This window comes from Sus scrofa, chromosome 9 (genome assembly GCF_000003025.6).
Source record: "Sus scrofa isolate TJ Tabasco breed Duroc chromosome 9, Sscrofa11.1, whole genome shotgun sequence".
NCBI lineage: Eukaryota > Metazoa > Chordata > Mammalia > Artiodactyla > Suidae > Sus > Sus scrofa.
In genome coordinates this window covers 119,728,214-119,739,713 of record NC_010451.4, presented here as the reverse complement: position 1 = coordinate 119,739,713, position 11,500 = coordinate 119,728,214, and the positions used below count along the sequence as shown (strand labels likewise).

The 11,500-nt window shown below is 46.5% G+C and overlaps 1 long non-coding RNA gene across 1 annotated transcript; it reads left to right on the top strand.

Moving 5' to 3' along the window:
• On the top strand, positions 4,561 to 11,435 carry LOC106507874. Its single transcript, XR_002335939.1, has 3 exons — positions 4,561 to 5,523; positions 6,969 to 7,105; positions 10,817 to 11,435. It is a non-coding gene; the product is annotated as an uncharacterized LOC106507874 (long non-coding RNA).

Below are 11,500 nucleotides of genomic sequence, written 5' to 3'. Positions count from 1 at the left end.
AAAACTAACCTCAAGACATGTGTTGACATGAGAATTAGCTGGTAGAAGCCATTGCAAAGCACTGTGGAAATCTTAAGTGCTGTGGAAGGAGGTCAGTAATGGCTCTTGGCTTCCCTCCAGTTGCTCCTGAAAGGGAGAAGGAGTTTGATGACAGTTGAGTGACCATTTAACCTGCTAATCAGATACCTGGCAGGATGCCTGGCGATAAACAGAAGAAGAAAATGTGCAGAAGACAAAGGGAGGAGCAGCAGAAGAGATCAGACACCAGGCTTCTCATCCGGGGCACCGCAAGCATTTTGAACAGGACAGGTCTTTGTTGAGCAGGACTTACCAGTGTGTTGAGGATACTTGGCATGTTCTCTGGCAGAACATTACAGAGACAGAGACGAGGAATCTTTAGGAAACAATACTGCCAGGGGGTATAGGGGGAGCAGCGTTTGAAATGCAATTAATGATGAAACTGAAAGATTTAATAAAAAAGGCAGTGATGCTTTAGTATTTGAGTAGATTTCTGCAAGGTAATTCATTTTGCACAGGGATGCCAGACTGTTCTTAAAATTGTGCTTTCATCGCATCATGGCTCTGCTCTGAAGCCTTCAGGGACTCCCTATGCCTTACAGATGTGGACCACAGTCTAGATTTGACATTTGTCTTGCTTCCAAAGCTCATTTCCAGCACCTCGCCTTCCATTTTCTTATCTGGACTTTTCCAGTTCTGGTGAATAGAACCTGACAAAAGAACCTCGAATAATCCAGAATGACCCCAGATGAGAAATGAACTAATGTTGAAGTCTTTTGTGACTAAAGATTTTAATGAAGCGTTTCCAATGGAGCCAACACCCAGGCTTAGTCTTTATTGCTCTGATGTTCGTACTTTTTTTTTTTTTTTTTGTCTTTTTGCCATTTCTTGGGCCACTCCCGCGGCATATGGGAGGTTCCCAGGCTAGGGGTCGAATCGGAGCTGTAGCCGCTGGCCTATGCCAGAGCCACAGCAACTCCAGATCCGAGCCGCATCTGAGACCTACACCACAGCTCACGGCAACACCGGATCGTTAACCCACTGAGCAAGGGCAGGGATCGAACCCGCAACCTCATGTTTCTAGTCGGATTCGTTAACCACTGCGCCACGACGGGAACTCGGATGTTGGTACTTTTGTCAAGAGCATCCTCAAGTTGCAGGAGTTATCTTTCCCTTTGCAGTTTCCTAACTTAAAATCACCTTGCCAGTGTTCTGATCACAGTCCTTCTATCTGGACCACAGATATTTGTCCTGTACTAAGTCTTTGCTTCTGTAGTTTTTGCCTTCTCTTCCACCTGGTCTTCTTTGTAGGGGCTGTCATTTCCAGGGGGCTAAACCTCTGTAGTAGATGCTCCAATAAAGCACCAAGATCTGTTGTCACCTGAGAAAATTGTCCATTTGAGGCTTATGGGTCAGAAGTTAGGTGTTTTCTTTGTGATCCTATTTGTATGGTTAACCTTCTATTTAGCGTTGTCTAAAAATTAAGGTATCTGTAATGTTGCCCAGAAAAAAGTATTGTATAAATCCACATATTCTTAGGATTTCTTGCTGATAAATCAAAGCTTGGCTTTCATTTATGATAGCAATCTTGGACTCGTTCATCTGTCTCCTCTCTTTTCTACCTAACCAATCCCTTAGCCTGATGACTGAACCTTCTAAATAGTTCTGAAATGAAAATTGAAACTCTTTCCAATCCGACCAACAGGTCCTTAGTTCAGATTCCTACTGCCTCTCGCTCGTATGATTACAAGTAATCATGAAATGGTCTCACTTCTAGAATCCCCACCCCCAATGTCCACCCCTGAGAAAACCCTCTCACTTCCACTCAAATCCAACTTTTACCATATTACTCCTCTGCTATGTTCAATGTTTCCTCTTATGTTTGAGGATAAGGGTTAAAAGACTTTAGCCGTTTCATGGTCTGGTACCTGTTCATTTTCCCAGACTCATTTCCTCCTCCTCCTCCTCGACCTGTGCCCTCTAGGGACAGAAGATGACCACAGTTACAAAATCACACTGTATTTTTTCATGAATATATGCCTTTTTTTTGTTTTTGTTTTTTTTTTTTTGCTTCTTAGGGCTGCACCTGCAGCATATGGAATTTCCCATGCTAGGGGTTGAATCGGAGCTGCAGCTGCTGGCCTGCTCCACAGCCATAGCAACTTGGGATCCAAACCGTATCTGTGAACACACCACAACTTGTGGCAATGTCAGATCCTTAACCCACTGAGTGAGGCCAGGGTCGAACCCGTATCTTCATGGATACTAGTTGGGTTCATTACTACTGAGCCTCAATAGGAACGCCTAGGAATATGTGCTTTAAAAAAATGCTATTCTTGGGAGTTCCCCAGGGGCATAGCACTTAATTACCCAGGATTGTCATTGCTGTGGCTCAGGTCACTGCTGTGGCATAGATATGATCCCTGGCCAGGGATGCCAGGCTGCATGCCATGGGCACAGCCCCCAAAATGCTCTTCTTTTGTGAGTGACTACTTATCCTCAAGATGCACCTGGAGTTGCCACCTCCTGGCAGCCCTTCCTGATCTACCTGTCTGGGTTGGATGCCCCTTCTCAGTTCTCTGCAAGCTCCCTGTGCTTTTCTTTGCTTTAACACATATCCTACTGCATTGAAGTGAAGGGTCCAGCTGCCTGTCTTCTCCACTTGACTGTGACCTAGAACCTAAATTCTGTCTCTGATTCATCCCTACCTCTACAGCTTCTAGCACAGTGCCTGGCCTAAAATGATGTTCAGTAGAAGTTTTCCAGAAGGTTGAATTCAACTTTCTCAACTTTCTAAGTGAGAGAGGCCAAAGGAAAGTGTGAAGTGCAGAAATAGCTTGTGAGTTGAGGTGATACTGACAATTCAGACATTTCAGGCCAGAAGACACCTGTTTTTACGCTCTCTCAACAAAGGGTTAGACCAGATGATTCCATTTGACCTCTGACCTCTCCCCTGCCGACCTGGGAGAACTGAAGGCAGGCCACTGAGTGAAGCAGGTTTGGGGTCCTGCTAGGGGCTGACTTGGTGTCATCAGGAGAGGGTGAAGGCAGGGCCTGTTACTGAAGCCTCCAGGGAATCGGTCTCCTGCAGGGTGGGTACTGTTGAGGGCTGTTAGAGTGTGTGTGTGTGTGTGTGTGTGTGTGTGTATGTATGTATGTACCACACATGGGCACGTGGTGGTCATGACAACAGGCAGTGTGTTTTGAAGAAGCCCCAGGGCAAACAGGGAGCCATCTCAATCAGCCTGATTGTGAGGTGTCTGAGCCTTTGGTGATGGAGGACTTGATTCATTAATTCTAACAGTTCATATTTTCTCCAGCACTGTCTGTGTGCCAGGCAATATTCCAAGTCGTTTGTGTGCACTAACTCATTTCATTTTCACAGCAACCCCAGAAAGCAAGTAGTCATTGTCTTCATTCTATTTTATTAATTAATCTTTTTTAGGGTTGCACTGTGGCATATGGAGATTCCTCGGCTAGGGGTCAAATTGGAGCTGCAGCAGCCGGCCTACACCAGAGTCACAGCAACGCCAGATCTGAGTCACATCTGCAACCTACGTCTTAGCTTGTGGCAAAGCCAGATCCTTAACCCACTGAGTGAGGCCAGGGATTAAACCCGAGTCCTCAGGGACACTATGTTGGGTTCTTAACCTACTGAACACAGGGGACCTGCCTTATTGTCTTCCTTTTAGAGATGAGTAAACCAAGGCTCACAGAATTGAAGTGATGTGCTCAAGATCCCCCAGCTGAGAAATGTCAAGGACAGCAGCGTCCCAGGCAGTATGACTCAGGAGCCCAGGTCCAGGCTAACCTGTCCCAACTATTCCATCCTGCCTGTCGTGGACTGTCACGGGCCAGAGCCAATGCCACTCATTCTCTGGGAGCCCAGTTCTGCAGCTGGTTGTTAGGAATGACAAAGGGGTGTTGATCTTTCAGGAGATGTGGGGACCCCCCAACTGCCGTCAGCTTTGGGGACCCTGGGCAGCTGAGCTGCAGCCCAAGGGGAAGTCTCAATGACAGCATATGCTGACCTGTGACCTGCGAGGCAAAGCTGTAATCATTGGCCAGATCACAGGCTCCCACTGTAACTTCCTGCCCAGTTAGAGGGCAGACAGGAGGCTTGTAGAGTGAACCCACCTCAAGAGCACCCTTGCGGTGGCACCTGCTGGGGCCGGATGTGGTAGTGGAGCAATACAGCCACAAAAGGGATGCTGAGTGCCAAGAACTGGGCCAGGACCCTACGAATGTTGACTAATTGTCATACTGACCTTGCCAGGTGGATGTTCACCCTGTCCACTGATATGGATGTAGTCTCAGGGAGGCTAAGTGATGTGCCCAAGTTACTGAGCTGAGATTTGAATCCAGTTCTACTTGATTCCAAAGTGCATATTTTTGGCCTATGCCCACTGCCCTTCCTATTTAAGGCCTATTTTATTTTCCCCTCCTCTTCCTTCCTTCCTTCCTTCCTTCCTTCCTTCCTTCTTTCCTTCCTTCCTTCTTTCCTTCTTTCTTACTTTGTTTCTCTTCCTTCCTCTCCTTCCTTCCTTCCTTCCTTTCTTCTTTCTCCTTTCTCTTCTTTCCTTCCTCAATCAAACTTCCTTCGGGATCATTGAAGGAGAGCTGTGGCCTGTCTCATGGATGACTCCGTGGGAGTATTTTCCCTGGATCTGGGGGTGAGTATCAGATTTGAGGGGATCATGACGTGCCCCGTAAAAAAGTGTAAAGTTCACTTTTAATCCTTAGGCGTCTTCAGTAGGAATTCTCCTTGGGGTCTGACTCTTTCCTTTTTCAGCTTTTTCACATGCTTGGGAAGTCACTGTGTGAGAAGAGCTGAGCACACAGAGCTCTGCACTCCCCTGTGGGGCTGGAAGGGCAGGTGGGAGCCACAGCCGGCTGGGGGCCGTGAGCCTGACTGTGCAGACTCTGCTGTCAGTGAGGGCATGGAATCCTGAAGGCAAAGGGTATTCAAGTGTGTGTGTTTTGGGGTTGAAGAGTGAGAGAATCATTATTGTTACGTGAATTATTCTGAAGTCCTATGTGGGGCGGTGGGTGGGGTTGGTGGGAGAGACTGAAGGAGTGGGGACGGTGCATGTGGGGCTGAGATTAGACAGTGGAAGGGGAATGGGAAGCTAGGGACTGATGGAAAAGGCATTAAGATGATACAAAGAAGAAGTAAGAGGTGCTTGATTTGGGGGAGTGGTAGTGCTATGAGATGAGAAAAGTCAAGCCTCATAACGGAACTGGGGAAATCAGAAATGGGAGCTCATTTGGGGGAAAGAATGTTAATTTGAAATATTCTAGCATTTTGGATTTTTAGGGGATGTTTTGAAAAGGGGCTGGTTGGAACTATTTCCAGTGCAGAGATCATCCTTGCCTATCAGAGAACTGTAATTTGGGACATGTGAATCTTTTACCCATCTCTTCGAGACACCTGAAGACAGAGCTAAGCCTTCTGTTTCCAGTGATCAGGGGCTGGATGAAGCCAGCCTCAGGATAATAAACCAGGTAATTATCTCCATCCTTCCTATGACAATAATAGTGTCGAGGCAGGCAAAAATTCATCAGAGGCACCTTCGCAAGCCCCCGGGGAGACTCGTGATAAAGGGGCTGATTGTCAGAATCCGCCTCTGCAGCGTTACACTAGGGTGGTGTAATGATGGCCAAGGGCTACACTGCCTCCAGAGTAAAGACTTGGGGAGATGAAAAGGAGAAAGACACCTCCATCCTCGCACAGTACCCTACCGAGTCTGCGTGGATGGTCCCGATCAGTAATTAGAAGCAGTGCAATAAATATTGAAAGAAACTTCTGTAAATATTCTAGAGGACAATGAAATTAGAAATAATAAGCAGATGGGCTTTTATTCAAGGCAAATCGTGCCAGATGGATTCAGTACCTCCTTTTTTTTTTTTTGATAAAAGGACAAAGTTGGTGGATGAAGGGAAAATGGCACTTTTGATGTCATATGTTTGAAGATCGTTGAAACATTTGAGTCTTCCAAGAAGTCTGATTTGCAGAATTGGCTGAGAATGCCTGGAATAGAAGCACACACCTGACAAAAAAGTTGGATAAACGCTGCTAATTGGGCGAGAGAAAGTGCTGGAACACTGAGCTGGCAGACCAGCCTCAGGAGGGGTCTTCCAAGGCACCATAGCACTTTGGGCCTTAAAGATCATTAGCTCCAACCCTCTCAATTAAGGATAAAGAAACTCAACCTAAAGGAGACCATGACTTCACACAACCAGGGCTAGAACAGTTGTAACTTGACACTTTGTTCTGTGGTGTAAGTGCTGGGTCTCCGCTCCACCCAGCATCTCCCTCATCTAGGAAAGGAAATAAATGGGTTCAAGTTCAATTCTGAGAGGATTCTAAGGACAGAGATGATATCGTTGCACCCTGTGCAAACAAGGCCTGAGACATACGCCTCCCCGGAGGGGGTGGGCCTCAGATTGGAGGTGATGGTCGAGAAACACCTGGGAAGGTTCATTCCAGGCCATGCTCCCGAGGCCCCTGTGCAGTGTCCAGGCCACTTTCAAGGATATTAACTCACCATGGCCATGAAGGCAATGCTGTCTGTTTTGCGGGTGAGAAAACAACAGAACTCGAGGAGGTTTGGTGATGTGTCCAACTAAGGTCTAGCGTGTCAACGAAGGTCCAAGTGAGCCTGGAGCCAAACCAGCGTGGAAGCTCCCATCCTCCCATTCCCTTACCCAAGTTCGGTGAGGCCCAGACCTGCCTGCACCCTGGTTCTTCCAGAAATCTCCTTTCTTCCTCTGCCGGGCCTTTGCTCAGCTCTTGCTCTTCTGCTGTTCCCCAGGTACCTGGCCTTCCCAGCTTTTTGCATTCTCCCCATTCTTCATCAAAACGTATGGGTCATCTTTCCCATTTCTGCTGAGCTCTGTGCTCAGCCTCCTGTCACCCTAAATGCGAATTTCCATCATTGCCTTTACAGGTGATAATTTTAGCTCCCAAGCATGCTTCCTCATTTGAGAAACAAAACACGGCCGTGATGCCTAGTGTATTGTGACCTATGTGGAGGAGCAGGTGTGACCATCACTGAGTCAGTGCCTAATAAGAAGCAGACACTGGGTATGTACCCGTGAAGAGGATTGTAGGTTGGGAACTTTCCTCAAGACCCCCTCAATAGTCCTTCCTTTCTTATGCAGAGTAATTTATTTCTTCCAAACTCATATCTGAGCACCCTGACCCTATGCATTCAACAGGGGACCCTGTGGTTACCAGGATTAGTCTTTTGGGTGTGTGGGTGACAGGGCGAATGCGGAGGGAATATTAACAAGTAATTTTGTTTCTTTCACACATAATTTTTTCCCTGTCAGGGTGTGGAAGAGTTTTTGCAACAGGCAGTTTTTTTTTTTTTTTTTTTGAAAGAAGAGTGATAAAGGAAAAAAAAAACAGAAGAAAGCCTGTTAGCATTTCCTTCCCTTGCTGACAGATAGCTCCCTGGCCTTCATTTGTCCAGGTTTTCTGCTCAGTGTGACCCATGGGACGACACTCTTAATACAATTCTTGAACTTACTTTTTTTAACCTTTTTTTTTTTTTTTTTGATAAAAATTCTCAATGCGTCCTTACTAGGAAGCCCCCTGTTTACCATCGGCTATGAGTTGAATATTTGCGTCTCCTCCATATGCACAGGTTGAAACCCTACCCCCCAGGGTGATGGTATTTGGAGGCGGGGCCTCAGGGAGGGATGAGGTCGTGAGGGTGGAGCCTCATCCATTGGGTTAAGGCTCTTCTACAAGACATCCCAGAATGACCCCTCATCCCTCTGCTATGTGAGGCACGGCCAAAAGGCAGCCATCTGCGAACCAGAAAGTGGGTCCTCACCAGATCCCGAATCTGTTGGCACCTTGATCTTAGACTTCCCAGCCTCCGGAACTGTAAGAAATAGATTTCTGTTGTTTACAGGCCATCCAATCTATGGTACTTTGTTATGGTGGCCTGAAATACCATCTGATGATTATAGTATAATTATTTTCCTTTACTTACCTTACATGGTGGTATAGAGAGGGCACAACAGTAAAAAAAAAAAATGGGCTTTTCCTCCTTCTCCTGAAATGTGAGCTACTGGAAAGTGGAGTGTCTGGGCATCATTTTTTGTATTTTTGTACCCCTTCTGCCATGTGGGAACCTTGGTCTTAATCTCTCTGTGCTGCAGTGGGTCATGGGTCTGTTGGATTCAGTGCACTATGACCTGCCTGAGGGCAGGAAGCATCACTTAGTTATCTTTATAGTGCTTGATGTAACAGGAATGCATTTAGTAAACATACCTCTAAATGTTGCTCAAACGTGTCGTCACACATCCATCACTAGCAAGCATGACTCAGTACAGTGCCAAGTATATGCCTTTCATTATTTAATCTGTTCCTCACAATTCTGCAACATAGCTCTTGTCACTATTAAGTGATTTACCTCTTTGGTAGCTGGTAGCAGAGTCAGGATTTGAACTCAGATCCCTTTACTTTGTTTTATTAATCTGTATTCAGGACCTGTGCTCCTCATTTAATAATGATACAGTTGCAAAGGGCTTTTGGCTTTTTTTTTTTTTTTTTTTTTTTGTCTTTCTGTCTTTTCTAGGGCCACACCTGCAGCATGTGGAGGTTCCCAGGGTAGGAGTATAATCAGAGCTGTAGTCCCCGGCCTATGCCACAGCCACAGCAATGCATGATCTGAGTCATGTCTTCGACCCACGCCACAGCTCATGGCAACGCCAGATCCTTAACCCACTGAGCGAGGCTAGGGATCGAACCTACAACCTCATGGTTCCTAGTCAGATTCGTTAACCACTGAGCCACCATGGGAATTCCGGCTTTGGACTTAAAAAAAAAAATTAATTTTGGGGGGGGGTCATGCCTGTAGCATGCAGATTCTTGGGCCAGGAATCAAACCCAGGACTGGGATTGAACCTGTGTCACAGCAGTAACAATGACAGATCCTTAACCCACTGAGCCACCAGGAAACTCCTAGCTTTTGATTTTTCAAATGTGACAGTCAAGGGGCTTCTTTGCTCTAAGACACAGTAAGAAGAAGTCACAGATTCTGAAAAGGAAGACGAACTGGCATTCATTGGCAAGGAGGGTGAATCTTGTCCTTGAAAGTTTTCCTCCAGGACTTTCTCTCTAGGGCCTCCCACCCCCGGTGCCTGACCTGATTGACTGTGGCTGGTGGGCAGTTTCAGGGTTTGCCTCATTTCTGGGTTCAGAAGCTCCATCTCTTCCCCTCTGCCAGACCTCCTTGAAGTTACTGAGCCTTATATGTGCCACACTTTGTATTGGCCCCCTGATACCCTGTGAACAGATGCAGCTTTTCTGCATCTTCTAGGAACTTGCAGTCCAGCCAGGGAGGTGGAGAAGGAGACAAGCAGGTTCTCTGAGGAGGTGATTATAGGGAGCTGCACAAGTACCAGGTCACATCACTCAGCCTGGGGAGCTGGGGGACGCTAGCTGCAGGAAGTGGCCTCTGTGCAGGCACGGCAGGGTGAGTGGTTGGCTGGCCTGGGGTAGGGCACAGGGAACAACCTAGACAAAGCCCTGGAGACCTTAGAGGGCATTTTATATTTAGAAACTAAATTTGGCTTTGTTTTCTTTTGATCCAGAGTTGCAATATTTCAGGGAAAAAAAAAAAATCCATCTCCCCACCATGCCCCAGTTTCACCCAATAAGGCCACGGTACTTATTCTCTGGCTCCAAGATCAGACACTCCATGTCCTTCCTCCACCCCCTCTGGTGGTGTTTGCTGGGGTCCAGGTCTCTCAGGTACCCACTCCTATAAGGAGGTCATTTATAACTGAAATGCTCTATGCCCCACCTGCTTCACATAAAATGCAGCCTCACAACAAGTTATATTACATCTGAGGGAGTTCCTGTCATGGCTTGGTGGTTAACGAACCTGACTAGCATCCATGAAGACTCAGGTTTGATCCCTGGCCTCTCTCAGTGGGTTAAGGATCCAGCATTGCCATGAGCTATGGTGTAGGTTGCAGATGCAGCTCAGATCCCATGTTGTTGTGGCTGTGGTGTAGGCCGGCGGCTGCAGCTCCAATTGGACCCCTAGCCTGGGAACCTCCATATGCCACAGGTGTGGCCCTAAAAAGGCAAAAAAAAAAAAAAAATTACATCTGAGACCTGTTGGTATACTTATCTGACATGTATTTTTACTCAGTGACAAGTGGGTGCTTAGAACTAGGCTCTGGTATTCAGTTTAGATGTGTGTGTGTGGGTGTGTGTGGGTGTATCAAGCACATAAGGAACATCCCAATTGGCTTTTAGTCAATTAGCATGTTTCCTCTTAACCTTCCCATGGCTAATAGTAAGCAAATCCTAAATATTTTTTTCTCTTAAACCTTTCATCGCAATCCCTAGTTGAAACTTCATCTTTCATTCTTTTTTTTTTCTGTACTTTTTTGATAGGTTTGATTAATGTCTTTAGAAAAAGGATAGTTTTTCTTACCCCATAATTGGCATTACTGTGGAAGGAGCCAGAAGCTAGAGCTGATGGAAGAAACCCTGGGTCGGGGTGTCTTCCTCTCCTGTGGGACCCGCAACGCCTCGCAGAGCCAGCAGCAATGCACAGCCTCACTTGTGCAGAATCGTCCAGTCTGTCCTCTTCCTACCTTTGCAGCTAAAGATAGAACTCCTTCTGTTTTCTCTGATTCGAGGAACGGTCTCTCCAAACATCCTGCCTGTTATCCCCAAAGCAGATCCACTCCTCACAGCGTGAAATAGTGCACACACAACTTTTTCTGGTTTTCCTTTTCCTTTTTTCCCATTTTTCTCCCCCAGGTTTTGCAAAGTAACTGTGAAACCACCTCCTACAGTGGAATGAATCTGCCCAGTGGAATGAATAGCCCAAGGGATATTTTTTACCCTGAATAACAACAGCTCCTCTAAGAGTGAAGTTTCTCTTTGCGGAGCTATCTTATTGTTATTTGGGACGGATGGACTGTCAGGCTTTTCTGCCAGAAGCAGAAATGCTAATCAAGCCTTGAGCAGGATGGGACCAGGACTCAAACTCCTTAAGGTGGCTGAGACCCACGTGGACGGCGGGTTTTGCTCAATCTCATTTGTGTAGGTCCTTCTGGAGCTGCGGCCTGTAAGAAACTCCGGCCGTCTGGAGAATGTTGTTCTAACCGAGCTCATGGCAGTACATTTTTCACCAAATTACATTAGCATATAAAACCTGGGTTATTGATTTCTTCTTTACTTGTTGTGGTTTCTGGGCAAAAGTCCAAGTTTATAGAAGCCAAGAGAATGTACACATACTTGAGAGTTGTCTATTTGTTTTTTTTGTTGTTGTGTTCTTATTTGAGAGACCCGGGACATGATCCACGGAGGTGGAATGACTTTGCATTCTTTTTCTTCTTTTTTTTTTAATCTTTTTTAGGGCTGCACTTGCAGCAGATGGAGGTTCCCCAACTAGGGGTCAAATCGAAGCTGTAGCCTCTGGCCGACGCCACAGCCACAGCA